Below are 14,435 nucleotides of genomic sequence, written 5' to 3'. Positions count from 1 at the left end.
GAGTGCAGAGAAGGTTTACCAGGATGTTGCCTGGTATGGAAGGGCTTAGTTATGAGGAGAGATTGGGCAAACTGGGGTTGTTCTCCCTGGAAAGACGGAGGATGAGGGGAGACTTAATAGAGGTGCATAAAATTATGAAAGGCATAGATAGGGTGAACGGTGGGAAGCTTTTCCCCGGGTCGGTGGTGACGTTCACGAGGGGTCATAGGTTCAAGGTGAAGGGGGGGAGGTTTAACACAGATATCAGAAGGACGTATTTTACACAGAGGGTGGTGGGGGCCTGGAATGCGCTGCCAGGCAAGGTGGTGGAGGCGGACACACTGGGAACGTTTAAGACTTATCTAGATCGCCACATGAACGGAGTGGGAATGGAGGGATACAAAAGAATGGTCGAGTTTGGACCAGGGAGCGGCACGGGCTTGGAGGGCTGAAGGGTCTGTTCCTGTGCTGTATTGTTCTTTGTTCTTTGAAGAGTGTTCCTCTCTCTGAGAACTAACAACTAACCACTCAGAGAGGAGCACCTCCCCTTCCGAATCTGTTCAAGTGAGAGAGAGAGGGGGGAATATCTGTCCTTCAGCAACTCTTAGTGGCTAAATCAAAATAACTCCCTGAGACTCTCTCTGTAAAAGCAACAAGTAACACTTTATTCACCTAACTAACAGTGAACAGGTCAACTAAACTATTAACAAACCCAATTAAACACCATTCTAATGGAATGTTGTTTAGATCAATACCATTCCCACTCATTAACAAAACAATAGTCACTCTCTAAATTACAACCAGGTTTTGTCTTGCGGAATCTTCTGTCTTGTGCCAGGAATCTTTTGTCCTTTTTTGCCACCTTTCCTATTCAGAGAAGGCTTAGAGCTCAGAGCTATTAGCTGTGGCAGTAGTGTTGGCACAGCGGGTTAGCACTGCTGCCTCACAGCACCAGGGACCCGGGTTCGATTCCCGGTTCGGGTCACTGTCTGTGTGGAGTTTGCACGTTCTCCCTGTGTCTGCGTGGGTTTCCTCCGGGTGCTCCGGTTTCCTCCCACACTCCAAAGATGTGCGGGTTAGGGTGGATTGGCCAGGTTAAAAAATTGCCCCTTAGAATCAGAATCCTACAGTACAGAAAGAGGCCATTCGGCCCATCGAGTCTGCACCGACCACAATCCCACCCAGGCCCTACCCCCATATCCCTACATACTTTACCTACTAATCCCTCTAACCTATGCATCCCAGGACACTAAGGGGCAATTTAGAATGGCCAATCAACCTAACCCGCACATCTTTGGACTCTGGGAGGAAACCGGAGCACCCGGAGGAAACCCACGCAGACACGAGGAGAATGTGCAAACTCCACACAGACAGTGACCCGAGCCGGGAATCGAACCCAGGTCCCTGGAGCTGTGAAGCAGCAGTGCTAACCCACTGTGCTACCGTGCCACCCCTAGTGTCCAAAGATGTGCGGGTTAGGTGGATTGGCCATGCTAAACTGCCCCTTAGTGTCCAAAGATGTGTAGCTTACGGGGATTGTCCATGTTAAATTGCCCTATTTTGTCCAAAGATGTGTAGTTTAGGTGGATTGGCCATGTTAAATTGCCCTATTTTGTCCAAAGATGTGCAGGTTAGGTGGATTGGCCATGCTAAATTGCCCCTTAGTGTTCAAAGATGTGCAGGTTAGGTGTATTGGCCATGCTAAATTGCCTCTTAGTGTCCAAAGATGTGCGGGTTAGGGGGATTGGCCATGCTAAATTGCCTCTTAGTGTCCAAAGATGTGCGGGTTAGGGGGATTGGCCATGCTAAATTGTCCCTTAGTGTTCAAAGATGTGCAGGTTAGGTGGATTGGCCATGCTAAATTGCCTCTTAGTGTCCAAAGATGTGCGGGTTAGGGGGATTGGCCATGCTAAATTGTCCCTTAGTGTCCAAAGATGTGCAGGTTCGGTGGATTGGCCATGCTAAATTGTCCCTTAGTGTCCAAAGATGTGTAGGTTCGGTGGATTGGCCATGCTAAATTGCCTCTTAGTGTCCAAAGATGTGCAGGTTCGGTGGATTGGCCATGCTAAATTGTCCCTTAGTGTCCAAAGATGTGCAGGTTCGGTGGATTGGCCGTGCTAAATTGCCCCTTAGTGTCCAAAGATGTGCAGGTTCGGTGGATTGGCCATGCTAAATTGTCCCTTAGTGTCCAAAGATGTGCAGGTTCGGTGGATTGGCCATGCTAAATTGTCCCTTAGTGTCCAAAGATGTGTAGGTTTGGTGGATTGGCCATGCTAAATTGCCTCTTAGTGTCCAAAGATGTGCAGGTTCGGTGGATTGGCCATGCTAAATTGTCCCTTAGTGTCCAAAGATGTGCAGGTTAGGTGGATTGGCCATGCTAAATTGTCCCTTAGTGTCCAAAGATGTGTAGGTTAGGGGGATTGGCCATGCTAAATTGCCTCTTAGTGTCCAAAGATGTGTTGGTTAGGGGGATTGGCCATGCTAAATTGTTCCTTCGTGTCCAAAGATGTGTGGGTTACGTGGATTGGCCATGCTAAATTGTCCCTTAGTGTCCAAAGATGTGCAGGTTAGGTGGATTGGCCGTGCTAAATTGTCCCTTAGTGTCCAAAGATGTGCGGGTTGGGTGGATTGGCCATGCTAAATTGCCCCTTAGTGTCCCGGGATGTGCGGGTTAGAGGGATTAGGATGGTAAATATGTGGGGTTACGGGATAGGGACTGGGTGGGCTTGTTGTTGGTGCAGGCTCGATGGGTCGAAAGACGATATGAAAGGCCCCCCTCCTGCACTGTCGGAATTCTATGATCGAGCAGTTGCTGCGTCTCTCCGGAGCTGAGAGCTCTCTCTTATTCCCCCTGACGGCAGATCAACATCCCCACAATAGGATTGGTTCTCAGGTCAGAAAAACATCAAATTTAAATCTGCTCGGCTGCTGTTATTCAAGTGCCTAATTTAATATCATTGGGCAAAATTCAGAAACAGCCTGTTGTCTTGGCAACGCTACTGCCTGGCCTCTCGAAATAAATGTTTCACTCTGGGCTCTCAGTGTACTTAAATTTTAAACAAAAAACACCTTTTAGCAGACAACTTCCAAACACCAATCTCACAACAATACAAATATTTTTGCTTCCAGCTCCTCTTGAGGAAGAAAGTTCCAGAAACTCACCACCCTCTTAGCATACAGTGAAAAGTATTGTTTCTTGCGCGCTATGCAGACAAAGCATACTGTTCATAGAGTACAGAGGGGAGAAGGAAAAGGATTTTTGATTTGATTTATTATCGTCAGTTGTATTGGGATACAGTGAAAAATATTGTTTCTTGCGCGCTACACAGACAAAGCATACCGTTCATAGAGAAGGAAAGGAGAGGGTGCAGAATGTAGTGTTCCAGTCACAGCTAGGGGTGTAGAGAAAGATCAACTTAATATAAGGTAGGTTCATTCAACAGTCTGACAGCAGCAGGGAAGGAGCTGTTCTTGAGTCGGTCGGTACGTGACCCCAGACTTTTGCCCCTTTTTCCCGACGGTAGAACATAGAACATTACAGCGCAGTACAGGCCCTTCGGCCCTCGATGTTGCGCCGACCAGTGGAACCAATCTAAAGCCCCTCTAATCTACACTATTCCAATATCATCCATATGTTTATCCAATAACCATTTGAATGCTCTTAATGTTGACGAGTCCACTACTGCTGCAGGCAGGGCATTCCACACCCTTACTACTCTCTGAGTAAAGAACCTACCTCTAACATCTGTCCTATACCTCTCATCCCTCAATTTAAAGCTATGTCCCCTCGTGCTAGCCGTCACCATCCGAGGAAAAAGGCTCTCACTATCCACCCTATCTAATCCTCTGATCATCTTGTATGCCTCTATTAAGTCACCTCTTAACCTTCTTCTCTCTAACGAAAACAACCTCAAGTCCCTCAGCCTTTCCTCACGATTTTCCCACCATACCAGGCAACATCCTGGTAAATCTCCTCTGCACCCTTTCCAACACTTCCACATCTTTCCTATAATGCGGCGACCAGAACTGTACGCAATACTCCAAATGCGGCCGCACCAGAGTTTTGTACAGTTGCAGCATGACCTCCTGGCTCCGAAACTCAATCCCTCCACCAATAAAAGCTAACACACCGTACGCCTTCTTAACAACCCTATCAACCTGGGTGCCAACTTTCAGGGATCTATGCAGATGGACACCCAGATCCCTCTGTTCATCCACACTACCAAGTATCTTACCATTAGCCCAGTACTCTGTATTCCTGTTACTCCTTCCAAAGTGAATCACCTCACACTTTTCCGCATTAAACTCCATTTGCCACCTCTCAGCCCAGCTCTGCAGCTTATCTATGTCCCTCTGTAACCTGCCACTTCCCTCCGCACTGTCTACAACTCCACCAACTTTAGTGTCATCCGCAAATTTACTAATCCATCCTTCCACGCACTCATCCAGGTCATTAATAAAAATGACAAACAGCAGTGGCCCCAAAATAGATCCTTGCGGTACACCACTAGTAACTGAACTCCAGGATGAATATTTCCCATCAACCACCACCCTCTGTTTTCTTACAGCTAGCCAATTCCTGATCCAAACCACTAAATCACCCTCAATCCCATGTGTCCGGATTTTCTGCAAAAGCTTACCATGGGGAACCTTATCAAACGCTTTGCTGAAATCCATATACACCACATCAACCGCTTTACCCTCATCCACCTCTTTGGTCACCTTCTCAAAGAACTCAATAAGGTTTGTGAGGCACGACCTCCCCTTCACAAAACCGTGCTGACTATCCCTAATCAAATTATTCCTTTCGAGATGATTATAAATCCTAACTCTTATAATCCTTTCCAAAACTTTGCCCACAACAGAAGTAAGGCTCACCGGTCTATAATTACCAGGGTTGTCTCTACTCCCCTTCTTGAACAAGGAGACAACATTTGCTATCCTCCAGTCTTCTGGCACTGTTCCTGTAGACAATGACGACACAAAGATCAAAGCCAAAGGCTCTGCAATCTCCTCTCGAGCCTCCCAGAGAATCCTAGGATAAATCCCATCCGGCCCAGGGGACTTATCTATTTTTACCCTTTCCAGAATTGCTAACACCTCCTCCTTATGAACATCAATCCCATCCAGTCCAACAGCCTGCATCTCAGTACTCCCCTCGACAACACTGTCCCTCTCCAGTGTGAATACCGACGAAAAATATTCATTTAGTGCCTCTCCTATCTCTTCAGACTCCACGCACAACTTCCCACTCCTGCCCTTGACTGGCCCTAATCTTACTCTAGTCATTCTTTTACTCCTGACATACCTATCGAAAGCTTTAGGGTTTTCCTTGATCCTACCTAAGAAGGTGGAAGAGAGAATGTCCGGGGTGCGTGGGGTCCTTGATTATGCCGGCTGCTTTTCCCGAGGCAGCGGGAAGTGTAGACAGACTCAATGGATGGGAGGCTGGTTTGCGTGATGGATTGGGCTACATTCACGACCTTTTGTAGTTCCTTGCGGTCTTGGGCAGAGCAGGAGCCCAGACCAAGCTGTGATACACCCGGAAAGGATGCTTTCTATGGGGCGTCTGTAAAAGTTGGTGAGAGTCGTAGCTGATAGGCCGAATTTCCTTCGCCTTCTGAGAAAGTAGAGGCGTTGGTGGGGCTTTCTTAACTATAGTGTCGGCGTGGGGGGGACCAGGACAGGTTGTTGGTGATCTGGACACCTTGAAGCTCTCTTGACCATTTCCACTTCGTCCCCGTTGATGTAGACAGGGGCATGTTCTCCTTTACGCTTCCTGAAGTCGATGACGATCTCCTTCGTTTTGCTGACATTGAGGGGGAGATTATTGTTGCCACAAATATCCTCACCACATAGTCCCGATGGGTGCCAAGGACCTGGCTGACATTGTCTGTGAGGGTCTCCCAACTTGCGGATACCGTTTGGTGGTGGGTGTCTAGTTTTGTACATTCATTATCGAGAAAAAATAATTTAGCTACCCTCAAAAAATATACAACCAGGTTTTGTGGCGATGGAAAAAAACCTTTTAGAGTTATTCTGTTGATTCCGTTGTCTTTTAAGTTCTTTCCGATTTGGTACCCTTCGTTAGATCGATGGAGAGCTCTCTTAAGAGATATTTTTTAGTTGGCAGAGAGCCCCGCTTCCCCTCTCGAGGTGGCAGCTCTTCAGTTGAACTCCCGGCAGGCAGTTGAGTTCCTCTTTATAACCCCGATGATCGAATGAACTTTCGGGATTGGTCTGATGTTGTCAACAACAAATTCAAATCTGATAGGTTCCTGGTAGCTGAGTGCCTTCTACAAATTGATAGGCTGTCACAATGCAAAAGCCTGTTACCAAGGCAAGCCTGATGCTTGGTCCTCGTTACAATTGTTGCACTCTGTGTACCCTGTGTGCCTCTGCATTTTAGTCATCCAAGAACTGACACAAACCTAGCTTTTAAAGGGGCCACGTCTCACAAACCCGACGTCGTGGCGACGTTATACACGAACAGGACTATAATGTTCTTTCGACAGTGACACACAGGACAACGACGAAAGATGCCGATGGTGACACAGTGGGTTAGCACCGCTGCCTCACAGCGCCAGGGCCCCGGGTTCGATTCCCGGCTTGAGTCTGCATTGCTACGAGGCTTTAAATTTAAACACCTTCGTAGCATCCCAGTTTAATGAGACAATGAGATGATGCCCGGATCCCTCTGTCCCGCAGCGACGCCCGGATCCCTCTGTCCCACAGCGACGCCCGGATCCCTCTGTCCCGCAGCGACGCCCGGATCCCGCTGTCCCACAGCGACGCCCGGATCCCTCTGTCCCGCAGCGACGCCCGGATCCCTCTGTCCCACAGCGACGCCCGGATCCCTCTGTCCCACAGCGACGCCCGGATCCCTCTGTCCCACAGCGACGCCCGGATCCCTCTGTCCCGCAGCGACGCCCGGATCCCTCTGTCCCGCAGCGACGCCCAGATCCCTCTGTCCCACAGCGACGCCCGGATCCCTCTGTCCCGCAGCGACGCCCGGATCCCTCTGTCCCGCAGCGACGCCCGGATCCCTCTGCCCCACAGCGACGCCCGGATGCCTCTGTCCCACAGCGACGCCCGGATCCCTCTGTCCCGCAGCGACGCCCGGATCCCTCTGTCCCACAGTGACACCCGGATCCCTCTGTCCCACAGCGACGCCCGGATCCCTCTGCCCCACAGCGACGCCCGGATCCCTCTGTCCCACAGCGACGCCTGGATCCCTCTGTCCCGCAGTGAAACTCGGATCCCTCTGTCCCGCAGCGACGCCCGGATCCCTCTGTCCCACAGCGACGCCCGGATCCCTCTGTCCCGCAGCGACCCCCGGATCCCTCTGTCCCGCAGCGACGCCCGGATCCCTCTGTCCACAGCGACGCCCGGATCCCTCTGTCCCACAGCGACACCCGGATCCCTCTGTCCTGCAGCATCGCCCGGATCCCTCTGTCCCGCAGCGACACCCGGATCCCTCTGTCCCACAGTGACACCCGGATCCCTCTGTCCCACAGCGACGCCCGGATCCCTCTGTCCCGCAGCGACGCCCGGATCCCTCTGTCCCACAGCGACACCCGGATCCCTCTGTCCTGCAGCATCGCCCGGATCCCTCTGTCCCGCAGCGACACCCGGATCCCTCTGTCCCACAGTGACACCCGGATCCCTCTGTCCCACAGCGACGCCCGGATCCCTCTGTCCTGCAGCGACGCCCGGATCCCTCTGTCCCACAGCGACACCCGGATCCCTCTGTCCTGCAGCATCGCCCGGATCCCTCTGTCCCGCAGCGACACCCGGATCCCTCTGTCCCACAGTGACACCCGGATCCCTCTGTCCCACAGCGACGCCCGGATCCCTCTGTCCCGCAGCGACGCCCGGATCCCTCTGTCCCGCAGCGATGCCCAGATCCCTCTGTCCCACAGCGACGCCCGGATCCCTCTGACCCACAGTGTTGTGCAGTCTCTCTCCTTCTCAATAATATTCCACAGAGAGAAATGGAGAGAGAGAGAGAGAGGAATGCCAGATAAATCTGTCAAGGCCTTTGTGAGTTGAATGCCTGGACGAGGTGAGAGTTAATTGCGGTTATGTTTCTGTGGTTCTGTTCACACTTCCTTGACCCCTGACGGAAAGATTAATGCGTAGGACGCTGACCACTAGCGACCTAATAAATGTGGCAGCTTTGATTGGACAGGAAGTCCGCAAGCCAAAACACAATGTTTTACTCTGTATCTAACCCCGTGCTGTACCTGTCCTGGGAGTGTTTGATGGGGACAGTGTAGAGGGAGCTTTACTCTGTATCTAACCCCGTGCTGTACCTGTCCTGGGAGTGTTTGATGGGGACAGTGTAGAGGGAGCTTTACTCTGTATCTAACCCCGTGCTGTACCTGTCCTGGGAGTGTTTGATGGGGGACAGTGTAGAGGGAGCTTTACTCTCTATCTAACCCCGTGCTGTACCTGTCCTGGGAGTGTTTGATGGGGACAGTGTAGAGGGAGCTTTACTCTGTATCTAACCCCGTGCTGTCCCTGTCCTGGGAGTGTTTGATGGGGACAGTGTAGAGGGAGCTTTACTCTGTATCTAACCCCGTGCTGTACCTGTCCTGGGAGTGTTTGATGGGGACAGTGTAGAGGGAGCTTTACTCTGTATCTAACCCCGTGCTGTCCCTGTCCTGGGAGTGTTTGATGGGGACAGTGTAGAGGGAGCTTTACTGTGTATCTAACCCCGTGCTGTACCTGTCCTGGGAGTGTTTGATGGGGAACAGTGTAGAGGGAGCTTTACTCTGTATCTAACCCCGTGCTGTACCTGTCCTGGGAGTGTTTGATGGGGGACAGTGTAGAGGGAGCTTTACTCTGTATCTAACCCCGTGCTGTACCTGTCCTGGGAGTGTTTGATGGGGACAGTGTAGAGGGAGCTTTACTCTGTATCTAACCCCGTGCTGTCCCTGTCCTGGGAGTGTTTGATGGGGACAGTGCAGAGGGAGCTTTACTCTGTATCTAACCCCGTGCTGTACCTGTCCTGGGAGTGTTTGTTGGGGACAGTGTAGAGGGAGCTTTACTCTGTATCTCACCCCGTGCTGTACCTGTCCTGGGAGTGTTTGTTGGGGACAGTGTAGAGGGAGCTTTACTCTGTATCTAACCCCGTGCTGTACCTGTCCTGGGAGTGTTTGTTGGGGACAGTGTAGAGGGAGCATTACTCTGTATCTAACCCCGTGCTGTACCTGTCCTGGGAGTGTTTGATGGGGGACAGTGTAGAGGGAGCTTTACTCTGTATCTAACCCCGTGCTGTGCCTGTCCTGGGAGTGTTTGATGGGGACAGTGTAGAGGGAGCTTTACTCTGTATCTAACCCCGTGCTGTACCAGTCCTGGGAGTGTTTGATGGGGCAGTGTAGAGGGAGCTTTACTCTGTATCTAACCCCGTGCTGTACCAGTCCTGCGAGTGTTTGATGGGGGACAGTGTAGAGGGAGCTTTACTCTGTATCTAACCCCGTGCTGTACCTGTCCTGGGAGTGTTTGATGGGGACAGTGTAGAGGGAGCTTTACTCTGTATCTAACCCCGTGCTGTACCTGTCCTGGGAGTGTTTGATGGGGACAGTGTCGAGGGAGCTTTACTCTGTATCTAACCCCGTGCTGTACCTGTCCTGGGAGTGTTTGATGGGGGACAGTGTAGAGGGAGCTTTACTCTGTATCTAACCCCGTGCTATACCTGTCCTGGGAGTGTTTGATGGGGACAGTGTAGAGTGAGCTTTACTCTGTATCTAACCCCGTGCTATACCTGTCCTCGGAGTGTTTGATGGGGACAGTGTAGAGTGAGCTTTACTCTGTATCTAACCCCGTGCTGTACCTGTCCTGGGAGTGTTTGATGGGGACAGTGTCGAGGGAGCTTTACTCTGTATCTAACCCCGTGCTGTCCCTGTCCTGGGAGTGTTTGATGGGGACAGTGTAGAGGGAGCTTTACTCTGTATCTAACCCCGTGCTGTACCTGTCCTGGGAGTGTTTGATGGGGACAGTGTAGAGGGAGCTTTACTCTGTATCTAACCCCCTGCTGTACCTGTCCTGGGTGTGTTTGATGGGGACAGTGTAGAGGGAGCTTTACTCTGTATCTAACCCCGTGCTGTACCTGTCCTGGGAGTGTTTGATGGGACAGTGTAGAGGGAGCTTTACTCTGTATCTAACCCCGTGCTGTACCTGTCCTGGGAGTGTTTGATGGGGACAGTGTAGAGGGAGCTTTACTCTGTATCTAACCCCGTGCTGTACCTGTCCTGGGAGTGTTTGATGGGGACTCTGTATCTCACAATCTGAAACCTTCTGGTGGTTTTGAGTTGTCGATTCGAGAATGTTTGTGTGCGGGGAGGGGGTGGGTTAGATGCAAGTTGCAAAATTCACCATCTGCGTCAGGATGTGGCATTCGACAGGCGGGCGGACGGGTTGTGGGGGGAGGGGCAGGCTTCAGCAAGGGCCTCTTCTCGATCGACAGACGAGCAAAGTCCTTGCTGCTGTGCTGAGCCCTGAGGGAGCCGCGTTCCGGGCCTCCCCGCTTGACGGTAAGCCTCCTCTGTCCCCCCCGTACCTCAATCCTGCCTCGTTTGGCCCAGCCGGGGAATGAGGCCTTAGCCACAGGCCTCACTTTCGGCCTACCGCCATCTTAGCAACCGAGGTTGTCAAGGTGGGATGAAGCACTTACCCACTTCCCACTTTCCCTCCTCCTGATGTAACCCCCACCTCCCCCAAGAGAGGCGGTGACCATCAAAGCACAGCAAGATCCCACAAACCGCCACCGCCTGATATTGCCGTCTCTTGCTGCTCTTCCAGGTTCCGCTATTCCCCCCGTCACCTACCTCCCCATGGGATGTCACCACACCCCCAAATAAACCCCCCTCCCCTCGCTGACACACCCCAACCCACCCCAGATCCCTCTGTCCCGCAGCGACGCCCGTCTCCCTCTGTCCCGCAGCGACCCCCGGATCCCTCTGTCCCACAGCGACACCCGGATCCCTCTGTCCCACAGCGACACCCGGATCCCTCTGTCCCACAGCGACACCCGGATCCCTCTGTCCCGCAGCGACACCCAGATCCCTCTGTCCCGCAGCGACGCCCGGATCCCTCTGTCCCGCAGCGACACCCAGATCCCTCTGTCCCGCAGCGACGCACGGATCCCTCTGTCCCGCAGCGACACCCGTATCCCTCTGTCCCACAGCGACACCCGGATCCCTCTGTCCCACAGCGACGCCCGGATCCCTCTGTCCCACAGCGACACCCAGATCCCTCTGTCCCACAGCGACACCCGGATCCCTCTGTCCCGCAGTGACGCCCGGATCCCTCTGTCCCACAGCGACGCCCGGATCCCTCTGTCCCACAGCGACGCCCAGATCCCTCTGTCCCACAGCAACACCCGGATCCCTCTGTTCCACAGCGACGCCCAGATCCCTCTGTCCCGCAGCGACACCCGGATCCCTCTGCCCCACAGCGACGCCCGTATCCCTCTGTCCCACAGCGACACCCGGATCCCTCTGTCCCACAGCGACGCCCGGATCCCTCTGTCCCACAGCGACACCCGTATCCCTCTGTCCCGCAGCGACACCCGGATCCCTCTGTCCCACAGTGACGCCCGGATCCCTCTGTCCCACAGCGACGCCCGGATCCCTCTGTCCCACAGCGACGCCCAGATCCCTCTGTCCCGCAGCGACGCCCGGATCCCTCTGTCCCACAGTGACGCCCGGATCCCTCTGTCCCGCAGCGACGCCCGGATCCCTCTGTCCTGCAGCGACGCCCGGATCCCTCTGTCCCACAGCGACGCCCGGATCCCTCTGTCCTGCAGCGACGCCCGGATCCCTCTGTCCCACAGTGACACCCGGATCCCTCCGTCCCACAGCGACGCCCGGATCCCTCTGTCCCGCAGCGACGCCCGGATCCCTCTGTCCCACAGTGACGCCCGGATCCCTCTGTCCCGCAGCGACGCCCGGATCCCTCTGTCCCACAGTGACGCCCGGATCCCTCTGTCCCACAGCGACGCCCGGATCCCTCTGTCCCACAGTGACACCCGGATCCCTCTGTCCCACAGCGACGCCCGGATCCCTCTGTCCCACAGTGACGCCCGGATCCCTCTGTCCCACAGCGACGCCCGGATCCCTCTGTCCCGCAGCGACGCCCGTATCCCTCTGTCCCACAGCGACACCCGGATCCCTCTGCCCCGCAGCGACGCCCGGATCCCTCTGTCCCACAGTGACGCCCGGATCCCTCTGTCCCACAGCGACGCCCGGATCCCTCTGTCCCGCAGCGACGCCCGGATCCCTCTGTCCCACAGTGACGCCCGGATCCCTCTGTCCCATAGCGACGCCCGGATCCCTCTGTCCTGCAGCGATGCCCGGATCCCTCTGTCCCGCAGCTACTCCCAGATCCCTCTGTCCCACAGCGACACCCGGATCCCTCTGTCCCGCAGCGACTCCCAGATCCCCCTGTCCCGCAGCGACGCCGAGATCCCTCTGCCCCGCAGTGACGCCCGGATCCCTCTGTCCCACAGCGACGCCCGGATCCCTCTGTCCCACAGTGACGCCCGGATCCCTCTGTCCCACAGCGACTCCCGGATCCCTCTGTCCCACAGCGACACCCGGATCCCTCTGTTCCACAGCGACGCCCGGATCCCTCTGTCCCGTAGCGACGCCCGGATCCCACTGTCCCGCAGCGACGCCCGGATCCCTCTGTCCCACAGCGATGCCCGGATCCCTCTGTCCCACAGTGACGCCCGGATCCCTCAGTCCCACAGCGATGCCCGGATCCATCTGTCCCACAGCGACGCCCGGATCCCTCTGTCCCACGGCGATGCCCGGATCCCTCTGTCCCACAGCGACGCCCGGATCCCTCTGTCCCACTGCGATGCCCGGATCCCTCTGTCCCACAGCGACGCCCGGATCCCTCTGTCCCACAGCGACGCCCGGATCCCTCTGTCCCACAGTGACGCCCGGATCCCTCTGTCCCACAGCGACACCCGGATCCCTCTGTCCCACAGCGACGCCCGGATCCCTCTGTCCCACAGCGACGCCCGGATCCCTCTGTCCCGCAGCGACGCCCGGATCCCTCTGTCCCACAGCGACACCCGGATCCCTCTGTCCCACAGCGACGCCCGGATCCCTCTGTCCCGCAGCGACGCCCGGATCCCTCTGTCCCGCAGCGACGCCCGGATCCCTCTGCCCCGCAGCGACGCCCGGATCCCTCTGTCCCACAGTGACGCCCGGATCCCTCTGTCCCGCAGCGACGCCCGGATCCCTCTGTCCCGCAGCGACGCCCGGATCCCTCTGTCCCGCAGCGACGCCCGGATCCCTCTGTCCCACAGCGACACCCGGATCCCTCTGTCCCACAGTGATGCCCGGATCCCTCTGTCCCACAGCGACGCCCGGATCCCTCTGTCCCGCAGCGACGCCCGGATCCCTCTGTCCCGCAGTGACTCCCAGACCCCTCTGTCCCGCAGCGACGCCGAGATCCCTCTGCCCCGCAGTGACGCCCGGATCCCTCTGTCCCGCAGCGACGCCCGGATCCCTCTGTCCCACAGCGACACCCAGATCCCTCTGTCCCATCGCGACGCCCGGATCCCTCTGTCCCACAGCGACGCCCGGATCCCTCTGTCCCGCAGTGACACCCGGATCCCTCTGTCCCACAGTGACACCCGGATCCCTCTGTCCCACAGCGACACCCGGATCCCTCTGTCCCGCAGTGACTCCCAGATCCCTCTGTCCCACAGCGACACCCAGATCCCTCTGTCCCACAGCGACACCCGGATCCCTCTGTCCCGCAGCGGCACCCGGATCCCTCTGCCCTGCAGTGACGCCCGGATCCCTCTGTCCCGCAGCGACGCCCGGATCCCTCTGTCCCGCAGCGGCACCCGGATCCCTCTGTCCCACAGTGACACCCGGATCCCTCTGTCCCACAGCGACGCCCGGATCCCTCTGTCCCACAGCGATGCCCGGATCCCTCTGTCCCGCAGTGACGCCCGGATCCCTCTGTCCCACAGCGATGCCTGGATCCCTCTGTCCCACAGCGATGCCCGGATCCCTCTGTCCCACAGCGATGCCCGGATCCCTCTGTCCCACAGCGACACCCGGATCCCTCTGTCCCGCAGCGATGCCCGGATCCCTTTCTCCCACAGCGATGCCCGGATCCCTCTGTCCCGCAGTGACGCCCGGATCCCTCTGTCCCACAGCGACACCCGGATCCCTCTGTCCCACAGCGACACCCGGATCCCTCTGTCCCACAGCGACGCCCGGATCTCTCTGTCCCGCAGTGACACCCGGATCCCTCTGTCCCACAGTGACACCCGGATCCCTCTGTCCCACAGTGACACCCGGATCCCTCTGTCCCACAGCGACGCCCGGATCCCTCTGTCCCGCAGCGACGCCCGGATCCCACTGTCCCACAGCGACGCCCGGATCCCTCTGTCCCACAGTGACACCCGGATCCCTCTGTCCCAC

This window comes from Mustelus asterias, unplaced genomic scaffold (genome assembly GCF_964213995.1).
Source record: "Mustelus asterias unplaced genomic scaffold, sMusAst1.hap1.1 HAP1_SCAFFOLD_1833, whole genome shotgun sequence".
Classification (NCBI taxonomy): Eukaryota; Metazoa; Chordata; class Chondrichthyes; order Carcharhiniformes; family Triakidae; genus Mustelus; species Mustelus asterias.
This window is presented reverse-complemented; position numbering follows the sequence as displayed.